The sequence below is a fragment of the Petromyzon marinus genome, chromosome 57, assembly GCF_048934315.1.
Source record: "Petromyzon marinus isolate PM22_M1 ecotype Great Lakes invasive population chromosome 57, UKy_Petmar_22M1.pri1.0, whole genome shotgun sequence".
Taxonomy (NCBI): domain Eukaryota; kingdom Metazoa; phylum Chordata; class Hyperoartia; order Petromyzontiformes; family Petromyzontidae; genus Petromyzon; species Petromyzon marinus.
In genome coordinates this window covers 10,784,298-10,810,406 of record NC_133723.1, presented here as the reverse complement: position 1 = coordinate 10,810,406, position 26,109 = coordinate 10,784,298, and positions in this window count along the sequence as shown.

Here is a 26,109-nt window from a genome sequence, read left to right as displayed (position 1 = left end):
TATTTTATTTCCATTCTACGTGACTTTACCGAAACAACCAAGAAGATGAATCCCTGCAGTCACGAAAGCTTTAAATCAAAATCAGTGGCCTCGTGATACGCCACGGTGGCTAGGAGATGTGATCTCCATCGCCTGGTCTACAGGAGGTCGTGGGTTCGATCCCAACCCTGACGCCTGCTGCTGCTGTATATTTGGAGTTTGCGTCTCTCTCTCTCCCCGTGGTCGCGTCGATTTTTCTCCGGGTCCTCCGGTTTCTCCCCTCCACATTTAGAATCAACGTCGTGCATATGGAGAAAATTTGGCCGCGATAAATTTCCACATCAGAATATTTATACCGGAGAAATCCGATGAGATATAAAGCTGTTTTTCACAGATGTCCACACGATGATGATAAACCACTTCGTTAAAAGCTATCATTTGTGGCCAGGAATGCATCTGAAAAAAAGAGCTCAGTCGGCCTTACCTGGTAAAATAAAAAAAATAGTAGTTTAAGATACTGAACTTGCGGCGTATTTTGACCCTATTAGCATCCCGCGTGCATCAAACTCCACAGTCCCATCGAGCACCAAACAAAACAATGGATTTGAAGGGACTGGGCTATCAACAAATGAATAACGCGATGCAATTGTTATATAGGTAATCAATACATTAAAAAAATATCATTAATCTTCTTTGGTTCTTTCGGTAAAGTTACGTAGAATCAGAATAAAATAATAAATTGATAAAATAAAATAACACAATAATATTCTCAATCAATGTATTATTTTATTCTCATTCTACGTGACTTTACCGAAAGAACCAAAGAAGATGAATCCTTGCAGTCACGAAAGCTTTAAATCGAAATGTATCATTAACTTTGTGTGATTCAAAAGGTCACCCATATAGCCTGTAATAGACTGTCGGGGCAAGTGCTGTTAGCGAGTAGCACCTATGAAGGCCGGCACGGCACACGAGGGGGTGGGTGGACACTGCTACGCCCGGCCGCCTTTGTCTCCCTACTCACGTTGTTTACACGTTGGGATTGCCGAGCACCGGTTCAGATAATCGTCACCGGTGTTGGTGGCCGTGAGCGGGAATGATCGATCTCGGGTCTCTGCCAGGGTTCGTGGCGCAGGAGTGCTAACCGCTGCGCCACCTCTCCGCACACGCGCCCACACACAGTGACAGAATCAGAACCTCTCTTGAGACCGGAGGAATCCGATAAGCTATGAAGCTCGTTTCTTCACAGATGTCCACGAGTGGCACTGGATAGTCAGGGCCGTCCATAGTGGCGTGTGGGTCCAGCGACGCCCGCACCACCCCCCCATCCCCACCCCCAAGCACGGGGCCCAGGGTGGTCGCCCCGAGTCGCCGTGTAGCCCAGGCACGGCTCTCCTGCGAGCACGCACGGTCGCCTGTAGCAAACTCGAGTCCTGTGCTACACCACGGTGTGTGCACACAGCGTACACGGCAGGCACGACACGATGGACCAGGGGGTCGTCAACCACGAGAACAACAACAAGAGACATTTTTGTTTTCGAATTCGGTGTAAAAACCAACACCAACTCAATATTTCAAGAGCAGCCGCAATGAACCGTGGCGGTGAATACGAGACGGGTCGTGGTGGTCCCTTAATAAAGAACGGTCACGTGGCAGTCCCTTGGTGAGCCACGCATGCGGCTCCTGGAGCCACAGGTTGCCCACCCCTGCCCATGGTGAACTGGACTCCCATGGTTAACTGGACTCCCATGGTAAACTGGACTTCCATGGTGAACTGGACTCCCACGGTGAACTGGACTCCCATGGTGAACTGGACTCCCATGGTGAACTGGACTCCCATGGTGAACTGGACTCCCATGGTAAACTGGACTCCCATGGTGAACTGGACTCCCATGGTGAACTGGACTCCAATGGTAAACTGGACTCCCATGGTGAATTGGACTCCCATGGTAAACTGGACTTCCATGGTAAACTGGGCTCCCATGATGAACTGGACTCCCATGGTAAACTGGACTCCCATGGTAAACTGGCCTCCCATGATGAATTGGACTCCCATGGTAAACTGGACTCCCATGGTGAACTGGACTCCCATGGTAAACTGGACTCCCATGGTAAACTGGACTTCCATGGTAAACTGGACTCCCATGGTGAACTGGACTCCCATGGTAAACTGGACTCCCATGGTGAACTGGCTTTCCATGGTGAACTGGACTCCCATGGTGAACTGGACTCCCATGGTAAACTGGACTCCCATGGTGAACTGGACTCCCATGGTAAACTGGACTCCCATGGTGAACTGGACTCCCATGGTAAAATGGACTCCCATAGTAAACTGGCTTTCCATGGTGAACTAGACTCCCATGATGAACTGGACTCCCATGGTGAACTGTATTCCCATGGTGAAATGTATTCCCATGGTGAACTTGACTTCCATGGTGAACTGTATTCCCATGGTGAACTGTATTCCGATGGTAAACTGGACTCCAATGGTAAACTGGACTACCATGGTGAACTGTATTCCCATGGTGAACTGGACTCCCATGGTGAACTGGACTCCCATGGTGAATTGGACTTCCTGGTAAACTGGACTCCCATGGTGAACTGGACTCCCATGGTGAACTGTATTCCCATAGTGAACTGCACTCCCATGGTGAACTGGACTCCCATGGTGAACTGTATTCCCATAGTGAACTAGACTCCCATGGTGAACTGGACTCCCATGGTGAACTGGACTCCCATGGTGAACTGGATTCCCATGGTGAACAGGACTCCCATGGTGAACTGGACTCCCATGGTGAACTGGACTCCCATGGTGAACTGGACTCCCATGGTGAACTGGACTCCCATGGTGAACTGGACTCCCATGGTGAACTGTATTCACATGGTTAGGGGGGTGGCAACCCAAATAAGAAGAGGAGAATTTGTTTTTCTCTCTCTCTCGATTTTTCAAGAGCCGCCACTGTCAGTGCTGAAGGAGCCACCGCCCGCGGCTCCGGAGAGACATGCCGGTGGCTCGGGAGCCACCCACCGCGTGTGTCCCCCCGATCCCTGGGAGAGAATCAACCGCACGAACAATTCCCTTGCGCCATGAAGCGAGGCAAACCCTCGTCTCTAATTAACATTCACTCTCTACACTCTATACACTCTCTACACTCTCTACACTCACTCTCTACACTCTCTACACTCTCTCACTACACACTCTCTACACTCACTACACTCTCTACACTCTCTACACTCACTACACTCTCTACACTCTCTACACTCACTACACTCTCTACACTCTCTACACCCACTACACTCTCTACACTCACTACACTCTCTACACTCTCTACACTCTCTACACCCACTACACTCTCTACACTCTCTACACTCACTCTCTACACTCACTACACTCACTCTCTACACTCTTTACACTCTCTCTCTCTACACTCACAACACTCTACACTCACTCTCTACACTTACTCTCTACACTTACTCTCTACACTTACTCTCTACACTTACTCTCTACACTCTCTACACTCTCTACACTCTCTCTCTACACTCACTACACTCTCTACAATCTCCACACTCACTCTCCACACTCTCTACACTCACTACACTCTCTACACTCTCTACACTCACTCTCTACACTCACTACACTCACTACACTCTCTACACTCACTCTCTACACTCTCTACACTACACTCTCTACACTCACTACACTCACTACACTCACTACACTCTCTACACTCTCTACACTCACTCACTACACTCTCTACACTCTCTACACTCACTCTCTACACTCACTACACTCACTCTCTACACTCTTTACACTCTCTCTCTCTACACTCACAACACTCTACACTCACTCTCTACACTTACTCTCTACACTTACTCTCTACACTTACTCTCTACACTTACTCTCTACACTCTCTACACTCTCTACACTCTCTCTCTACACTCACTACACTCTCTACAATCTCCACACTCACTCTCCACACTCTCTACACTCACTACACTCTCTACACTCTCTACACTCACTCTCTACACTCACTACACTCACTACACTCTCTACACTCACTCTCTACACTCTCTACACTACACTCTCTACACTCACTACACTCACTACACTCACTACACTCTCTACACTCTCTACACTCACTCACTACACTCTCTACACTCACTACACTCTCCACACTCTCTACACTCTCTACACTCTCTACACTCACTCTCTACACTCTCTACACTCTCTACACTCTCTCTCTACACTCTCTACACTCACTCACTACACTCTCTACACTCACTACACTCTCTACACTCACTACACTCTCCACACTCTCTACACTCTCCACACTCTCTACACTCTCTACACTCTCTACACTCACTCTCTACACTCTCTACACTCTCTACACTCTCTCTCTACACTCTCTACACTCACTCACTACACTCTCTACACTCACTACACTCTCCACACTCTCTACACTCTCTACACTCTCTACACTTACTCTCTACACTCACTCTCTACACTCTCTACACTCTCTACACTCACTCTCTACACTCACTCTCTACACTCTCTACACTCTCTACACTCTCTCTCTACACTCTCTACACTCACTCACTACACTCTCTACACTCACTACACTCTCCACACTCTCTACACTCTCTACACTCTCTACACTTACTCTCTACACTTACTCTCTACACTCTCTACACTCTCTACACTCTCTCTCTACACTCTCTACACTCTCCACACTCACTACACTCTCTACACTCACTCTCTACACTCACTACTCACTACACTCACTACACTCTCTACACTCACTCTCTACACTCTCTACACTCACTCTCTACACTCACTACACTCTCTCTCTACACTCACTACACTCTCTACACTCACTACACTCGCTACACTCACTAACTACACTCACTCTCTACACTCTCTACACTCACCACACTCTCTACACTCTCTACACTCACTCACTACACTCTACACTCACTACACTCTCTCTCTACACTCTCCACACTCTCCACACTCACTACTCACTACACTCTCTACACTCACTACACTCTCTACACTCTCTACACTCACTACACTCATTACACTCACTACACTCACTCTCTACACTCACTCACTACACTCACTACACTCTCTACACTCACTCTCTACACTCACTCACTACACTCACTACACTCTCTACACTCACTCTCTACACTCACTCACTACACTCACTCTCTAGACTGACTACACTCACTACACTCACTCTCTACACTCTGTACACTCTGTACACTCTCTAGACTGACTACACTCACTACACTCACTCTCTGCACTACACTCTCTACACTCTCGACACTCTCTACACTCACTCTCTACACTCACTACACTCACTACACTCACTACACTCTCTACACTCACTACACTCACTACACTCTCTACACTCTCTACACTCACTACACTCACTACACTCTCTACACTCACTACACTCACTACACTCACTACACTCTCTACACTCCCTACACTCACTACACTCCCTACACTCACTCTCTACACTCACTACACTCTCTACACTCTCTACACTCACTCTCCACACTCACTACACTCACTACACTCTCTACACTCACTACACTCACTACACTCTCTACACTCACTCTCTACACTCTCTACACTCTCACTACACTCTCTGCACTCTCTACACTCCCTACACTCACTCTCTACACTCACTACACTCACTACACTCTCTACACTCACTACACTCTCTACACTCTCTACACTCACTACACTCACTACACTTTCTACACTCACTACACTCACTACACTCACTACACTCTCTACACTCACTACACTCACTACACTCTCTACACTCTCTACACTCACTACACTCACTACACTCTCTACACTCACTACACTCACTACACTCTCTACACTCTCTCTACACTCCCTACACTCACTCTCTACACTCTCTACACTCTCTCTACACTCTCTACACTCTCTACACTCCCTACACTCACTCTCTACACTCTCTCTCTACACTCTCTACACTCCCTACACTACACTCTCTACACTCTCTCTACACTCCCCACACTCACTCTCTACACTCTCTACACTCTCTCTATACTCTCTACACTCTCTACACTCACTACACTCTCTACACTCTCTCTCTACACTCTCTACACTCTCTCACTACACTCACTCTCTACACTCTCTACACTCTCTCTACGCTCTCTACACTCTCTACACTCTCTACACTCTCTACACTCCCTACACTACACTCACTACACTCTCTACACTCTCTCTACACTCCCTACACTCACTCTCTACACTCTCTACACTCTCTCTACACTCTCTACACTCTCTACCCTCCCTACACTACACTCTCTACACTCTCTCTCTACACTCTCTACACTCTCTCTCTCTACACTCCCTCGTCTCTAATTAACCAGCGGGAGGTTACTCCTGGAAGGCGCCTGCGACTCATCTCACACCCACCCTGAATTCCGCCCTCTCTCCCACCGCGGGCCCTTGCATCACAAGCTGTCCGGAGGTAATTAGCGAGCACCTATTAAGGAGCACGTGTGTGTGTGAGTGTGTAGCGGTTAGCGCTACGCTGCGCTACGAACCCGGCCACCCGAGTTCGATTCCCGCTCACGGCCAACACCAGTGATGACTATTTGAACCCGTTTTGGGCCTATGTCGACTCAGCCTCCAATGAGTACCGAGTGTGGTGTGTAAGCATCGCTAGCACTGGGGAGACAAAGGCGGCCGGGCGTGGTGCTGGCCACCCACCCACCCCCTCGTGTGCCGTACCGGCATTCATCGGTGCTACTCGCTAACAGCACTTGCCCCAACACCCTCTTCAGGCTATACGGGGGATATTTGTCTTTGTATTATTTCTTCTTTCGTATGGGCTAACGATTAAAATGTAACGTTGTTTTTAATTTGAGCAGGTAAAAGTCCACATGATGACGATAGGCCACTCTTCGTTGAGCTATCATTTGTGAAGGCGAGGTCGCTTCTGACAAAGAGCCCCATCGCTCAGTGAGCTGTAGCGGCATCTCAGAGCGCTGGGTCAATGGCCCTTGAACACAGCAGCAGGGAGAGTGGATTAATCCGAGTTGGAGACTCACTACTCCACACCATGATGCCTGGTGATTATTACATTGCAAAATGTTTCCTGATGAACAGCTTTTGAATTGGCATGTGAATAGTTATGTATTGCTTTTGAGGAACACACTTTCAATAATTGTGTACAATCACACACAAAGACAGAGATCCCCCACCCCCCTCTCCTGTGTAGCCTTAACAGATTGTTGGGGCAAGTGCTGTTAGCGAGCACCTCTGGAGCCCGGTACCTCACACGATGGGGTGGGTGGCCAACACGACGCCCGGCCGCCTTTGTCTCCGATGCGGCGATGTTTACACACCGCAGCAGGTACTCATTTGAGGCTGAGCCGACCTAGAGAGACCAGGGTCGACTCAGATAATCGTCACTGGTGGTGGCTGTGAGCGGGAGTCGAACTCGGGTCGCGGGGTCCATAGAGCAGCGTGCTAACTACTACACACAAACACACACGTGCACACACACGTGCACACACACACGTGCACACACACGTGCACACATACACACGTGCACACACACACGTGCACACACACGGGCACACATACACGTGCACACACACGGGCACACACACGTGAACACACACACACGTGCACACACACGGGCACACACACACGTGCACACACACACAAACACGTGTACACACGCACGCGTGCTTCATTGTGGATGCGCAGCCTCCCTTTGTAGTGGAATCTGGGTCACGCGGATGCCTCCCCAAGCGAGGCGTCAACTCGCCCAGCGATTCGTGCCAAAAATAATTCACCGCAGTGTTGTGCGCGTGTGTCTGTGTGTGTCTGTGTATGTGTGTGGCGGTGTGTGTGTCTGTGTGTGTGTCTGTGTATGTGTGTGGCGGTGTGTGTGTCTGTGTGTGTCTGTGTATGTGTCTGTGCGTGTGTTCGTCGAAGTGTCTGTGTGGCTGTGTATGTGTGTCTGTGTGTCCGTGTGTCTGTGTGTGCGTCTAAGTGTGTGTGTGTCTGTGTGTGCGTGTGTCTAAGTGTGCGTGTGTCTGTGTGTGCGTGTGTCTAAGTGTGCGTGTGTCTGTGTATGTGTGTGTCTGTGTGTGTGTCTGTGTGTGCGTGTGTCTGTGTGTGTGCGTCTAAGAGTGCGTGTGTCTGTGTGTGCGTGTGTCTGTGTATGTGTGAGGAGCCAGGAGATTGAATATCTACCCTCGGGGCTCCTCCAGAAACAACGAAAAACCACTACGGGTGGCCACGTGGAATGTTCGAACGCTCACTGCGGAGGAGAGGCTGCCACTCCTCTGTCGGGAGCTGGACCGGTACCGCCTGGATCTATGTGGCATTCAGGAGGTCCGGTGGACCGGTTCTGGCTCCTGCCACCATGAGGGGTGGACAGTCCTCTACTCGGGGCAGCAGACTACCAAACAACAGGGTGTGGCTCTTCTTTTGAACAAAAGAATGAAGGGGGCGTGGGAGCGTGGCGGTGAGGTGTGGGAAGCTGTAAGCCCCAGGCTACTTTGGGCTCGCCTTCCCATCAACCGGAGGCGAGGAATGGTGGTCGTGGTTACTTATGCCCCCACCGAAGATGAACATCCGTGGAGGGATGCAGGCAATGCCGATGAGTCAGATGCCTTCTATGACCTCCTGTCACAGGTGCTGGCTAAAGTGGCCCCTTGGGATAGAGTTATCATGTTGGGTGACTTCAATGCCCGAGTTGGTCATGATGCTGGCACCTGGTTTGGAGTGATTGGACGGCATGGGCCAGATCAGCTCAATAACAACGGTAGGAGGCTGCTAGATTTTTGTGCAGCCCATGGGCTTGTAATTACCAACACGCTGTTCCGGCATCGGCGCATCCACACAACATCATGGATGCATGCTGGGTCCAAGCATAAACATCTGCTGGATTACATAGTGATGGACCAGCGGATGCGAGCCCATGTCCTTGACACCAGGACCTACCGTGGAGCTGATCTGCCCTCTAACCATCGACTAGTCATCTGTAAGATGCGCCTGCCATTCTTCCACTCCGGTGGTGGGTGTACACCCAGGACCCCATTCCAACCTAAAGTGGCCTGGTCTCAGTTATCTGATGAAAGTTTCAAGCGAGAATTTCATCATCGCTTGCGGCTGGGATTGGTCCCCGACTCCTCCTGATGTCGAGGGTAAATGGGCGAGGTTTAGGACTGTGACTCATGCAGCTGCAATGGCTGCTTTGGGTACGCGGACCAGACCTCCCCAGAGACCCTGGCTGACAGAGGAGGTGTTTAGGATGGTTGAGAAAAAGCGACAGGCCCACTGTCGTCGGCTACAAAATCCCACGTCAGAGAATGAGGAGGCTTACCGCATCCTTCGCTCGGAGGTTCGGAGAGCCGTGAGGCGCTGCAAGGATGGGTGGTGGTCGCGGGTTGCTTAGGAGATGGAGTCTGCCCCAGTGGCCCGTGATCACAAATCTCTATTTAACTCCATCAAAAAAGTAATCTGCAGCACCACACCTATTACCATCATGAGGGGAAAAAACGGTGATCCAATCTCCGACCCCCAGGAACAGGTTTGCAGATTTGCTGAGCATTTCTGTTAGGTCCTGGGTGAGGGAAAATCCCTCAGCCAGGAGAACATCGTGGCACAAAGTGAGGATGACCCTGCTGAGGCTGCGGTGCCTCAAATATTGGAAGAAGTCACCCCCTGTGAGTGACTGGCTGAGGTGCCATCTGTTGAGGAAGTACTGAAGGTGATCCGGAGTCTGAGACCAGGAAAGGCAGCGGGCAGAGATGATCTCCCAAGCGAAATGCTGAGGGAGGGTGGCGTTTGTGCACAGACTGCCCTATATGACATCATAACAACAGTCTGGACCACGGGACGGGTTCCGCAGGATTGGAAAGATGCCCTGGTGGTCCCCATTTTTAAGAAGGGGGACCGCACAGACTGTAACAACTACAGGGGCATCTCACTCCTCAGTGTGCCGGGAAAGGTGCTGGCAAGGATTATTCAACATCGCCTTGCCAGGCACGCTGAGGAGAGGCTTGCGGAGCCCCAATGCTGTTTCAGGAAAGGGCGATCCTGCACAGATGTCATATTTTCTGTCCGTCTGCTACAGCAGAGGTGTAGGGAATTCCAACAAGACCTACATCTCTGCTTTATTGAGCTGGTCAAGGCCTATGATACCATCAGTAGGCCTGGGCTCTGGGTTGTTCATCGTGCTTTTGGAGTACCTGACCCTCTGCTCACGATCATTAAGGACCTTCATGATGGTGAGCGGGCCCGGGTAAAATTACATGGCCGGGAGTCAGAGCCATTCCCTGTACACCTTGGGGTGCGACAGGGATGTCCTCTGTCTCCCACATTATTTAACATCTATTTTGACCACGTAGTTCGTGAAGCCTTCAATAGCTGTACCGGGGGAATCTCCATTTGGTACAGATATAATGGGAGGCTGATCGATGCCCGGGTGCGGTCAAGGGATGGCTCCCTATTGCTCAACCACGTTATGTATGCCGATGAGGACAATTGGGTGAAAGTGTTGTGGCTAGATGAGACCAAAATGGAGCTCGTTGGCATCAACTCAACTCGCCGTCTTTGAAGGAGGAGGAATGCTGCCTATGACGCCAAGAACACCATCCCCACCGTCAAACATGGAGGTGGAAACATTATGCCTTGGGGGTGTTTTTCTGCTAAGGGGACAGGACAACTTCACCGCATCAAAGGGACGATGGACGGGGCCATGTACCGTCAAATCTTGGGTAAGAACCTCCTTCCCTCAGCCAGGGCATTGAAAATTGGTCGTGGATGGGTATTCCAGCATGAGAATGACCCAAAACACACGGCCAAGGCAACAAAGGAGTGGCTCAAGAAGAAGCACATTAAGATCCTGGAGTGGCCTAGCCAGTCTCCAGATCTTAATCCCATAGAAAATCTGTGGAGGGAGCTGAAGGTTCGAGGTGCCAAACGTCAGCCTCGAAACCTTAATGACTTGGAGAAGATCTGCAAAGAGGAGTGGGACAAAATCCCTCCTGAGATGTGTGCAAACCTGGTGGCCAACTACAATAAACGTCTGACCTCTGTGATTGCCAACAAGGGTTTTGCCACCAAGTACTAAGTCATGTTTTGCAGAGGGGTCAAATAATTATTTCCCTTATTAAAATGCAAATCAATTTATAACATTTTGACATGCGTTTTCCTGGATTTTTTTGTTGTTATTCTGTCTCTCACTGTTCAAATAAACTTACCATTAAAATTATAAACTGATCATTTCTTTGTCAGTGGGCAAACGTACAAAATCAGCAGGGGATCAAATACTTTTTTTCCCTCACTGCACTTTTATATACATAATAGTTGTTTGCCTTTTGTTTCATAATACGTTTTATTCATGTAACATTTCATTCATATAACTCATGTAAAGCAACCATAAACACAATTTATGATTAAAACTCAACTATCTACACAATATACATAGACGTAAAATAAAAATAAAAACTTTAATATCGTGGGAACAGTAGCCAATGAGTTTTGATTGTCATATTTGAATTTAGCACGTAAACATCCGTAATAAACAGCACATTTCATCACTGAGGCAGACGACGTCTAAAACAATTGCAGACCAGTGTGATATACACGCATTATCCTTGCAACTGATTGCCCTTACGCCAGTTTGATTGGCTGGAAAGGGTAAAACCTATTCTTATTTTTTAATAATTGTTGGATGCTGGCAACAACAAGGAATGCCACGTACATATAGCGAAGTAACTCAAACGAATACAAAATACATTCAACGGACACTTCCCATGCTTGGAGGGCCCGCATTGTTTACGATCAACGAGTTCATGAAATGTCTTTTTCTTGTCGTTCTTGGTGGATTTCACTTCGGGTCCCTCCGGGATTTTCCCCTCCACATTTATTCGAATCAAAATCGCCCTCACGCGTTTAAAGTTATTTGGCTGCTGCTATGAATCTCCACGCGATGATCATGTCAGCCACTTCGTTTTACTATCATTTGTGATTACCAAATCGCTTCTGAAAAAAGAGAGCAACATAGCTCAGCGGTACCTGACACCTGGCAAATACTTTATATTTATAAACTTTATTAATTTACATTTTATTTTGCTATTTTAATTGTCGGTTTTTTGCTTAATTTTTTGTAGTCTTTTAATGTTATTTTTTTTTATCTCCGTGACTTTACCGAAGGAACCTATAATATATAAATCGTTTATAGTTGTATTTTAATGAATGGTTACACGGCGCCCTCTGGCGGACACGTCTCTGTTAGTCTTTGTGTGCCAGTGGGGAGCGGTGGCGCAGCGGTTAGAGCGTTGGAGAGACGGACCCCGACGGAGCCTCGTTCACGGTCACGGCCAACACCAGTGACGATTATCTGAACCTCCTCCTCCTCCTCGGTGGACTCAGCCTCCAATGAGTACCTGGTGCTGTATGGAGTAAAACATCGCCAATCGGGGGACAAAGTCGGTCGGGCGTGGTACTGGCCACCCCACCACGTCGTGTGCCGGTCATAATAGGTGCTCGCTAACAGCACTTGCCCCAACAGTCTGTCAAGGCTATACGGGGGATCTTTGTCTTTTAATTACCAGGTATGTAGCATATTTGTTTGATTATGGGAGAAGTTTTATACCTGGTGAGTCAACGTGTCATTGATGATTATCAAAAGAGATTAATTATGTTATGTTGACGATAATCAATAGTGTGATTTATTCTTTATTTTAGCACCGTATGTGCAACCAACAGTAACGCTTGTTTTAATTATTCCAAACAACGATTGAATTATCGTCTCCAATTAAGGACGTACACATGAAGTTATTTAAATTAATGTTGTGACTAACGGAGGATCCTGTATATTAAATACTTTACGTGTGTTTTACCACGTTGTAGAAGTGAATACATAACAATACCCCCATTTACGTTCTCCCCGTTTTAAGTCGTTTCACAAATCCGTCGCAACACCACTGACAACACGACCCGATTAGCATCGCCCCCCCCCCCACACTCACGTCGCTGGCAGCATCGTCACGCGTCCTTCCACCACCACCACCACCCACTACCACCACCCACAACCACCACCACCCACTGCTACTACCACCCACTGCTACCACCACCACCCACTGCTACTACCACCACCACCACCCACTGCTACTACCACCACCACCACCCACTGCTGCCACCACCCACTGCTACTACCACCCATTGCTACTACCACGCACTGCTACTACCACCCACAACTACTACCACCCACTGCTATTACCACCCACTGCTACTACCACCCACTGCTACTACCACGCACAACAACTACCACCCACTGCTACTACCACCCACTGCTACCACCACCACCCACTGCTACTACCACCACCACCCACTGCTATCACCACCCACTGCTACTACCACCCACTGCTACTACCACCCACAACTACTACCACCCACTGCTACTACCACCCACTGCTACTACCACCCACTGCTACTACCACGCACAACAACTACCACGCACAACAACTACCACCCACTGCTACTACCACCCACTGCTACCACCACCCACTGCTACTACCACCCACTGCTACTACCACCCACAACTACTACCACCCACTGCTACTACCACCCACTGCTACTACCACCCACCACCACCCACAACTACTACCACCCACTGCTACTACCACCCACTGCTACCACCACCACCCACTGCTACTACAACCCACTGCTACTACCACCCACTGCTACTACCACCCACTGCTACTACCACCCACTGCAACCACCACCACCCACAACTACTACTACCCACTGCTACCACCACCCACAACTACCACCACCCACTGCTACTACCACCCACTGCTACTACCACAACCACCAACTGCTACTACCACCACCACCCACTGCTACTACCACCCACTGCTACTACCACCCACTGCTACTACCACCCACTGCTACCACCACCACCCACGACTACTACCACCCACTGCTACTACCACCCACTGCTACTACCACCCACTGCCACTACTACCCACTACTACTACCACCCACTGCTACTACCACCCACTGCTACTACCACCACCACCACCCACTGCTACTACCACCCACTGCTACTACCACCACCCACTACTACTACCACCCACTGCTACTACCACCTACTGCTACTACCACCCACTGCTACTACCACCACCACCACCACCCACTGCTACTATCACCCACTGCTACTACCACGCACTGCTACTACCACCCACAACTACTACCACCCACTGCTACTACCACCCACTGCTACTACCACCCACTGCTACTACCACGCACAACAACTACCACGCACAACAACTACCACCCACTGCTACTACCACCCACTGCTACCACCACCCACTGCTACTACCACCCACTGCTACAACCACCCACAACTACTACCACCCACTGCTACTACCACCCACTGCTACTACCACCCACCACCACCCACAACTACTACCACCCACTGCTACTACCACCCACTGCTACCACCACCACCCACTGCTACTACAACCCACTGCTACTACCACCCACTGCTACTACCACCCACTGCTACTACCACCCACTGCAACCACCACCACCCACAACTACTACTACCCACTGCTACCACCACCCACAACTACCACCACCCACTGCTACTACCACCCACTGCTACTACCACAACCACCAACTGCTACTACCACCACCACCCACTGCTACTACCACCCACTGCTACTACCACCCACTGCTACTACCACCCACTGCTACCACCACCACCCACGACTACTACCACCCACTGCTACTACCACCCACTGCTACTACCACCCACTGCCACTACTACCCACTACTACTACCACCCACTGCTACTACCACCCACTGCTACTACCACCACCCACTACTACTACCACCCACTGCTACTACCACCTACTGCTACTACCACCCACTGCTACTACCACCACCACCACCACCCACTGCTACTATCACCCACTGCTACTACCACCACCACCACCCACTGCTACTACCACCCACTGCTACCACCACCACCCACTACTACTACTACCACCCACTGCTACTACCACAACCACCCACTGCTGCTACCACCCACTGCTACTACCACCCACTGCTACCACCACCACCCACTGCTACTACCACCCACTGCTACTACCATCCACTGCTACCACCACCACCCACTGCTACTACCACCCACTGCTACTACTACCCACTGCTACTACTACCCACTGCTACTACCACCCACTGCTACCACCACCACCCACTGCTACTACCACCCACTGCTACCTTCACCACCCACTGCTACTACCACCACCACCCACTGCTACTACCACCACCACCACCCACTGCTACTACCACCCACTGCTACTACCACCCACTGCTACTACCACCCACTGCTACTACCACCACCACCCACTGCTACTACTACCACCACCACCCACTACTACTACCACCCACTGCTACTACCACCCACTGCTACTACCACCCACTGTTACCACCACCACATAACTGCTACTACCACCCACTGCTACTACCACCCACTGCTACTACCACCACCACCCACTGCTGCTACTATCACCCACTGCTACCACCACCACCCACTGCTACTACCACCCACTGCTACCACCACCACCCACTGCTACTACTACCCACTGCTACTACCACCCACTGCTACTACCACCCACTTCTACTACCACCCACTGCTACTACCACCCACTGCTACCACCACCACCCACTGCTACTACCACCCACTGCTACTACTACCCACTGCTACTACCACCCTCTGCTACTACTACCCACTGCTACTACCACCCACTGCTACCACCACCACCCACTGCTACTACTACCCACTGCTACTACTACCCACTGCTGCTACCACCCACTGCTACTACCACCCACTGCTACCTTCACCACCCACTGCTACTACTACCCACTGCTACTACCACCCACTTCTATTACCACCCACTGCTACCACCACCACCCACTGCTACTACCACCCACTGCTACCACCACCACCCACTGCTACTACCACCCACTGCTACTACCACCCACTGCTACTACTACCCACTGCTACTACTACCACCTGCTGCTACTACCACCCACTGCTGCTACTACCCACTGCTACTACCACCCACTGCTACCACCACCACCCACTGCTACTACTACCACCCACTGCTACTACAGTAGACCACGACACCCTGCTTAGTAAACTAAGTTGCCTCGGTTTTTCTGAGAACACAGTACAATGGTTAAAAAATTACCTCTTTTCTCGCACCCAAACTGTATTCACAGATGGTTGGAGGTCAAACAGTGTTAAGATAACAAAGGGGTTCCACAGGGTTCCATCCTCGGCCCCCTCTTGTTCTATCTTCATGTCAATGACTTGGGCACTGACCTGAATCATTCCAGGGTAAATCTTTTTGCAGATGACACGATACTGATTACTGCTGGCCGCTCTCCGGATGACGTGATTGCTAAGCTCCAGGGTGATTTCAACAAACTACAACATCAGCTAGTTTCTCTTAAACTAGTCCTGAATACCTCCAAAACCAAGGTGCTATGCTTCTCACCGGGACTAAAGCAGGAAGTTATTTTTCCCCAATTACATTCCTTGAATAATTATCAAATAGAGCAAGTCAAGATCTATAAGTATCTTGGGGTCATCCTGGATTCAAAACTTAATTTTGAAGATCACATTGATTATATTGGTAAAAAGTCAAAAATAAAAAATTGGTTTTCTGTATCGACACAAGCACTGCTTCCCCCCAATGTTCCGTTTGGAATTGATAAAAGCTACCATACTGCCTCTACTTGACTACTGTGACATCGTGTATAAATCAGCCCCAAGTACTGTACTGAAGAAGCTTGATTCCATCTTTCACTCGGCCTTAAGATTTGCATTGAACTGCCCATATAGGACTCACCACTGTGATCTCTACATTGGGTCAAACTTAACATCTCTTAATGTTCGACGGCTTGTGCACCAGATCTTATTTATTCACGATGTACTTACAAAAAAATCCGCAGACTACCTACTGGATCTCCTCTCTGTTTCAAAGAACAAATTTGACCTCAGGCCTTCGCTCATTTACCAGCTTCACATTCCCTATTGCCGTACAAAAACTGGAAGGGTCTTTGCTATTGATGCCCCCAGGGTCTGGAATGCTATTGCCAGTAAACTGCAACTTGAATCACTACCTATGAGATCTTCACTCAAAACTGCTCTAGAGGAGTTGTACACCCCTAGCTGCCACTGCTATTCAGTGGCCTAAAATAATGCTCTAGATTTTGGTGTTATAATTGATTTATGTAATTTATTGTTAAAAATTCGGTCACAGTCCCTATGATCATTGTTACATTGCATTTATGGCTTTTATTTTGGTGATTTCGAAAACGTTTTTTTTGTTTTGGCCATGTTTTTGTTTATTGTAGTACGGAGTTAGACTGAGGGCCTTAATCTTAGTTGTCTTGTGGTTGTTATTGTCATTTGACTTGCATCCCACTGGGATTTTTGCACACAGCGTTGGTGTACGGTGCTATTTCAGGAATATTTTGATGTTTTTTTTTCCTGGATTTTCTGTTTGCACAGTCACATAGTCACTTTAAGATGTTTTCTTGTTCAAGTTTTTGTTTGTTGCGGTTGCACCTAATTCAAGAGCCGAATGGCTCACAGGGCCATACCAAATAAATGAACTAAATGAACTATGGAACTACCACCCACTGCTACCACCACCACCCACTGCTACTGCCACCCACTGCTACTACTACCTACTGATACCACCACCACCCACTGCTACCACCACCCACTGCTACTAGCACCCACTGCTACTACAACCCACTACTACTACCATCCACTGCTACTACTACCCACTGCTACTACTACTACCTACTGCTACTGCCACCCACTGCTACTACTACCCACTGCTACTACTACCCACAGCTACTACCACTCACTGCTACTACTACCACCCACTGCTACCACCACCACCCACTGCTACTACTACCTACTGCTACTACTACCACCCACTGCTACTACTACCCACTGCTACTACTACCACCCACTGCTACTACTACCCACTGCTACTACTACCACCCACTGCTACTACCACCCACTGCTACCACCACCACCCACTGCTACTACCACCCACTGCTACCACCACCACCCACTGCTACTACTACCTACTGTTACTACTACCCACTGCTACTACCACCCACTGCTACTACTACCACCAACTGCTACTACCACCCACTGCTACTACCACCCACTGCTACTGCCACCCACTGCTACTACCACGCTGTACATCACTTGGGATTCATGTCGTGTCGATATTCATCGTCGCACCATTAAGGAACGCATCCCCCCCCCTCCAGACGTAAACCGGGGTATTGCTAAATAATCATTAGAGTTTGCGGCTCGGGTTCTTATTCTTTACTTTCTTCTTTAGCTTCATCTTTCTATTTTTATTCTTCTTTAGCTTCGTCTGTATGTTCATCTTATTCTTATTCTTCTTTAACTTCGTCTGTATGTTCATCATCTTCTTTATCTTCTTTAACTTCGTCTGTATGTTCATCTTCTTATTCTTCTTCTTTAACTTCGTCTGTATGTTCATCATCTTCTTTAACTTCGTCTGTATGTTCATCTTCTTATTTATCTTCTTTTACTTAGTCTGTATGTTGATCATCTTCTTATTCTTCTTTAACTTCGTCTGTATGTTCATCATCTTCTTTATCTTCTTATTTAGCTTCGTCTGTATGTTCATCATCTTCTTTATCTTCTTTAGCTTCGTCTGTATGTTCATCATCTTCTTTATCTTCTTATTTAGCTTCGTCTGTATGTTCATCATCTTCTTTATCTTCTTTAACTTCGTCTGTATGTTCAGCTTTTTATTTATCTTCTTTAACTTCGTCTGTCTGTTCATCATCTTATTTATCTTCTTTAACTTCGTCTGTATGTTCATCATCTTCTTATTCTTCTTTAACTTCGTCTGTATGTTCATCATCTTCTTTATCTTCTTTAACTTCGTCTGTACGTTCATCATCTTCGTTATCTTCTTCTTTAACTTCGTCTGTACGTTCATCATCTTCCTTATCTTCTTCTCGTCGTACGCATGATGTAGATGCAGAGCAAAACACTGAGAATGTCGCATTCAGGTGGTCAAGCCAGAAGACAACCGCGTCGTGTATCAAGCGGAGTGAGTGCATCGCTGTGACGATGTCTCCTTGGTGTTTGTGGATGGGTTGTTCCATTGCGTCGTTCTACGCTGTACTCCGGTCTCTGTTCTGAAATGACCACCGACGCACACAACTGCTGGAGACTTTTGACTGAAAACTTTCGTGACTGACGGAATCCATATTCTTGGTTCTATCGTTCTATCGGTAAAGTCACGTGGCTATACCGAAAGAACCAAGAATATGGAGACTTTTTTTTATTTTCCATTTGTACATCAGCTATCCGCATCTGCTGCTGCCATTATTTGTGCAGTGGATGCGGCTTAGGAGTGGATGCGGCTTAGGGGTGGACCATGAGCAGCTTCGTGGAAGATCAAACTCCAGGGGGTCTTATGCGTTGGATCTTCCACAACAACGTGGTGTTTATTTGTATAATAATATCCAATTGTGTCCTGACTTTTGGGCCACCCTGTATAATAATATCCCGACGTGTCATGACTTTTGGGCCACCATACTCTTATGTAAGCGCATATCTCTCTGTGATGAACGCTGCTCTCACCGTCCTTTTCATGCAGGGGGCGCTGCAAACCTACACGTGCCCCATGCATGAACGACGGAGGCGCAGGGACAGACGTTCGATCACGTTGGAATCGATCTGCAGACGGCGGTCTTCTCGCACGGCCAGCAGCTCCACGTCGCCTTATCTCGATCCCGCAATCCCAAACAGGTGGAAGTCCGCATCGAACCGAACCCCCAGCAAGGCCATCTACTTACCGACGAGAGAAAAGTCACACCAAATGTCCTTTTTAATGAAGTCTTCCAGATGTAAAATTATATAAGCTTTTAATGAATAAATACAATTATCTAATTCAAAACAATACAATTCAAAGATGTTTCATTTTATAACTTCAAAACGGAGCATCGGATACTTGCGTGAATGCGTTGTTCGTGTGCAATATTTTTCGTGACTTTCCTGGCCAAAGGCCGTAAATGGTTGCGAGGGGGCGCCTCAAACAACCCCTAGTGTATAATAATAGCCCTATGTGTCCTGACTTTTGGGCCACCCTGTATAACAATAACCTTATGTGTCCTGACTTTTGGGCCACCCTGTATAACAATAACCTTATGTGTCCTGACTTTTGGGCCACCCTGTATAACGCATCCGCAGGTGCGAGTGATTACGTGAGCGTGCGATGCCCCGAGTGCACGCGCGCTCACATACAGTGAGAAATTCTCATCGCGGTTGTGGTTGTGGTGGTTGTTGTTGTTGTTGTGGTGGTTATTGTGGTGGTGGTTGTTGTGGTGGTGGTTGTGGTGGTGGTTGTGGTGGTGGTTATTGTGGTTGATGTTGTGGTTGTTGTTTACCGAGGGAGAGCCTCGCTCTCTCTCTCGTAGGGGTGTCAATTGAGTAGCAGCAAGCATGGAAGCGATGTCCAGGTTGGAACTTTACAGCGCGGGGCCTAGCCACGCGGGGCCTTGCCTCCTGTCCTCGCCTGATCGCGTTTGCTTAAATTCTCTTGCTTAGTTGAGCAATCGTTGGAAGAACGTAATCAACCAGTCTATGCGTTCATTGTGTGTTGACCGACTCTCTGTGTTGCATTGCATTACATTTCCTAATTGTACTCAGTTTGTTTGATTAAGTGTGCTTTCTCTCTCTGTGTGTGCTCGTGTTATTATTATTTACTGTGTTAGGGAGACTGCCCCCCGTCTCCCCGTTCTCCCGTGACCCACCGTCCTCCTGCTCTCCCCCCTTCGTTGCTGCTCCTCGGGGCATGATTTAACTGGCTGCACTAACCACTTTACAATCATGGCGAGCTGCGCAGGCTCACGGGTTAGCGTGCCGTGGCAAGCGCGCACACGTGGGTGAAATTACACACCCGTGCATAAACACAGAAACCACAGTGCGCAGGCTCACCACACCACGAACTCCCCTTCGCACTCACGGAGACAACACGACACGGTTTATACCAGACATGGGCAAAGTACGGCCCCCGGGCCGTATACGGCCCGTTGGGCGTTTTGATCCGGCCCGCCGAACTTGTCCAAATATTATTATTATTAAATACAATTTTACCTTTCTCCTGTAATGCCCCCATTTCCCCATTAGATAGCGCACTTTGACCGGGAGTTACGACATGCTTTTGTATTGTTCATGTTCGCGCAATTTGTTATATTGCCTTGTAAATAAATGCTTTGCTCCCTGTTAAAGGCCAAATCCTTTCACGTAATGATTTTTACACGTCATTTATATTTAGTTCACACAAACACTCCATCCATCTGTTCCTGGCCCGGCCCCTCTATCAAATTTTAGAACCCATTGCCCACCCCTGGTTTATACTCTACTGACGATTTATTCCCCACGAATAAACAAACCAAACTGCGCGTGTCAGTGCGGACCAGCAGGACAGGTCTAACCTATCTCTCTACTGTCTGATACTTAATTGGCCTGTCCGCTCTCTATTCTCTCTTTCTCTCTCAGAATTTCGCCCCTTTGTCTTACCTCTCATCCTTGTACTTACGGTCCGACCTCGCAGTGTTGGAGGTCACGGAAAGATGATGCTGTAAACGGAATCTGGCTGTTCTCTGACCCGTCTCACGGACGTGCGAGTAACAGTGAGATGACGGCTCCTCGATCCCTCTCTCCAGTTGATCCCCAGCGAAAACGACCCCGTGCTTTCCAAAATCGTCGCTTTTTATGCTCGGCTTCAAAGCATGCGCGCCGCCGACCCGTTGGCCTCTTATCCAATCCGATCACCCCCCCTCTCCGACGCTCCGCTCCCCCATTGTTTAACCAAGTGCACCGACTCAATAAGCGAGCCGGAGCCGCATCATCGCCGTTAACCCGCGGTGCATCACGGGTAGAGACGTTAATCCGTGGTGCATCACGGGTAGAGACGTTAATCCGTGGTGCATCACGGATAGAGACGTTAATCCGTGGTCATCACGGGTAGAGACGCTAACCCGCAGTGGATTACGGGTAGAGACGTTAATCCGTGGTGCATCACGGGTAAAGACGTTAATCCGTGGTGCATCACGGGTAGAAACGTTTAACCCGTGGTGCATCACGGGTAGAGACGTTAACCCATGGTGCATCACGGGTAGAGACGTTAATCCATGGTGCATCACGGGTAGAGACGTTTAACCCGTGGTGCATCACGGGTAGAGACGTTAACCCGTGGTGCATCACGGGTAGAGACGTTAATCCGTGGTGCATCACGGGTAAAGACGTTAATCCGTGGTGCATCACGGGTAGAGACGTTTAACCCGCGCTGCCCCGCTCCTCACCTGCTTGCTGGTCCGCGTGTGTCTTGGACACCTCCTCACTGCGGTTCTCAGTGAGTTCGCCGTGGTCATTTAATTCTAAGTTAAGCCACGGCGCCGCAGTGCCATTTGGCCTGGGAGGGGGGCCTGCCAATTCCCTGGCCCTGAGAAACCGTGGAGCACCCCCACGAGGGGGTCTCTCGGGTAAAAACTCAGGGCAGGTGCCCCCCCCCTCCCCACGAGGCCCTACGTGAGTGTGTGTTTATGTGGGGGGGGGGGGGGGGGGGAGAGCGCTGTGACGGGAGCCGGGTGGCTTCTCGGTCGCAGCAGCACAGCGACGGCCCCGGTTTCGGCGGAGTGGCTTCGCTGTTGTGGCACCACACCTGCAGTCACCAAAGCTCCAAATCTCTCATTGACACAAATCCGTAATTATAATATATTATAATAATTATAATCTATTATTGGGGGACACACATCCCTCTCAATAATCAAATATGCTCAAAATGTCCCTCCCAATATATTGCTATAAAAAAAACTTGGCCAGAAAATCTGGACTTGTCTTCATATAACAATGGACAGATTTCTGTTTATATAATTGCGTTGTAATTTATGAATCCCTAATCTCTGCCATTATATACTATGACACAAGAAGAGGTAAAAAAGTAAAAACAGAGCAATGTAATACAATACAATATTAGACATTGAATCAAATAAACAAAATTTCATCCCTTGTGTTAGTGACATGTTTAATATTTTATGCAGGAAATGGCATGAAATTAGTTTTAAAATTTACATTTTTTCTGGGGGGGGGACCCCAGACCCCCCTGGAAGATTTGGTCCATGGCTACAGCCTTGCATTGACATGCTAATTTCTCTACCCCCCCTCTCTCTCTCTATTTAAGGCCTCGACACAGAGGCGTTGTATATCTGTGTGCCTATGTGTGTATCTCTCTCTGTGTGTCTCTGTGTTATCTCTCTCTGTCTATGTGTCTCCGTGTCTGTGTTTTGTCTATCTCTCAAATTGAGCAATCTTTGGAAGAACGTTATCAACCAGGTGGGGTGTTGACTGTTATGTTAGCCGACTCTCTGTGTTGTATTGCATTACGTTTCTAAGTTTACTAGGTTTTGTTTTCTCTTGCATTTGTACCTGATGATGATTGCTTGTGTTGCAATCGAAACGTCATATGCTATTTGCACACAGCGTTGGTGTACGGTGCTTTTTGTGGAAAATTTTGCTGTTTTTCCCTGGATTTTATGTTTGCACAGTCACATAGTCACGTTAAGATGTTTTCTTGTTCATGTTTTTGTTTTTGTTTGTTGCGGTTGCACCCGATTCAAGAGCCGAATGGCTCACAGGGATATACCAAATCAATGAAACTGAAATGAAACTGAAATACACGCGGGTCTAATTACGCGTCGGGTCACAGTGGCGTTGCAATTGGATAATTGGTTAACAACCTCGGGTCTCCCACAGATTCGCTATAAATACGAACAGCGTAAAGTTGGGGGTGTGGAATTTTTTATTCGGAACAGCGGAGAGCGCAGTCGGTCGGCACCTCGCTCTGTCCCGTGACCTCCTGCACCTAGCGCGGTGCAGCAGTTAACCCATAGCACCTGGGTCTGTCCCGTGAACTCCTGCACCTAGCCTGGCACATCAGTCAACCCATAGCACCTGGGTCTGTCCCGTGATCTCCTGCACCTAGCGCGGTGCAGCAGTCAACCTATAGCACCTGGGTCTGTCCCGTGACCTCCTGCACCTAGCCTGGCACAGCAGTCAACCCATAGCACCTGGGTCTGTCCCGTGACCTTCCTGCCAAACGGGGTGAGCCTTCGACATTTGGCGTGGACCTCAAGGTGCACCTAGCCTGGCACAAGCGCTGTAGTGACGTGACTGCGGCGGCTTTTGGTGGCGACTTCTCCATCGCTCGACGTGCAGGTAAAGATGGACGCCTTTTCTGGCAATAAAACAGGTGTTTAAATGTTCAAACAGCAAATGGATACCATTTGCATGGAATCAAGTCTGATAAATTGTACATTAAACTCCAATATTTTAACAGCAGCGATGCAATGTGGATACGAGACGGTGGTCCCTTTAAAAAAGATGCAACTGTCCTGAAAGAGCCGCAGGATTCTGACTCTTTGAGCAGAGGGGATGGGGTAGCGTTAGACAACTAAATTAACAAGGCTTTTCATTCCAATTCGGTGTCAAACTCAATAAATAGCTGCTACGTGAAAACTGTGGTCCTAAATAAATAACGTCACGAAGCTGTCCTTTATACAGAGGCTTGCCCATAGAGGGGATGGGTCGAGCAACCAAACAACGACAATCATTTTTGTTCTAATTCTGTAAGAAACTGATCTTTGAAGAGCCGCGACGTGAATGCGAGACGGTGGTGGTGGCTCCTTAATCAATGGCGTCACGAAGCCCGCACGCGGCTCTGGAGTGACAAAGGTAGACCCCCTGCTCTCAATCGCACAGAACCCGGTATTGATTGCTGGCAAAGAGAGGCACACCTTTGTGATAGGTTATATTAGTTTTATTGTATTTGTACAATTACAGAAAACAATACATTGTGAGGGCTTTTGGCGTAAGTACCTTCATTCTAACAGGTTCCTGTAGATTATAAAATTATGTACAGCGTAATGATTCGTAAATGTGTAACGATGAACGTACGTAGAACTTTCGCACCGTGCGTAGTCAACCGTGCCAACTGTAGTAATACACATTGTGCCAACATTATCACAACAGCAGCCAATAGGGATGAGTTAGGTAATAAATAACTTTGTGGCTTTACATCTTAAAGCACTGTCAAATCATGTTTTTTTAATTTACTGGTCATATAGACCCATCGCTCACCTGTGACCCTATTATTCGCAAGAGCTGAAAGAAACGCCTACAGCGACTCCGATTTATTATCTGAAATCTTATATCGAGGAGTTGTCAGCACCGCCTAATTCCAAGACGCTTCCGAGATCATACAAATACTACATCTGTATGTAGGATGGAATTGATTAAGCGTGGTGTAGTTGATGGATAACAAACCCGCATTCCCAGTACTGGCGATGTTGAACTTTCACGGATTGAGGGAACACGCGTGGTTAGTTGGCGAATGCCTCCAGTATAAAGTCTGATTTCTGATACCATCCGGTTATCCACGGGTAACGGATCGTCACGACACTACCGTGATCCGCGACACGGCGAGTGTATCGGAGTTTCTGCACGGCAACGAAACGCTGCTTGAATCCGCGGGGGTTAGGCGGTTGGGACTATCGCAGACAATGATTTTGTAACACCACGGGCGAATAATAGTATCCGTTCTCCCACCTATAACTGAGGGAGATGCCATATTAGTGACGTCAATCTCCGGACCTATCACCAAAAATGTATTTCGCGCTCCGGAAGTCTAATCTCGGCCGGACCATTTGAAGTTGACTTTCATCATACAACACAATCTGGAACGCATCCCTAGAAGCCCGCATTTCCCATCGCACGCAGACATCGGTTACGATTCACAGGTGAACACAAATCGATTAGCAGGAATGTCAAACCACGCGCACAGACACACGACGTGAATTACCCTGCTTGGTTCGCTTCGTCTTCTGCAGAGGGACGACGATTTGCTGTTAGCGAGCACCTATTAAGGCCATCGCGGCGCACGTACAAGACACAGGTAAAGATC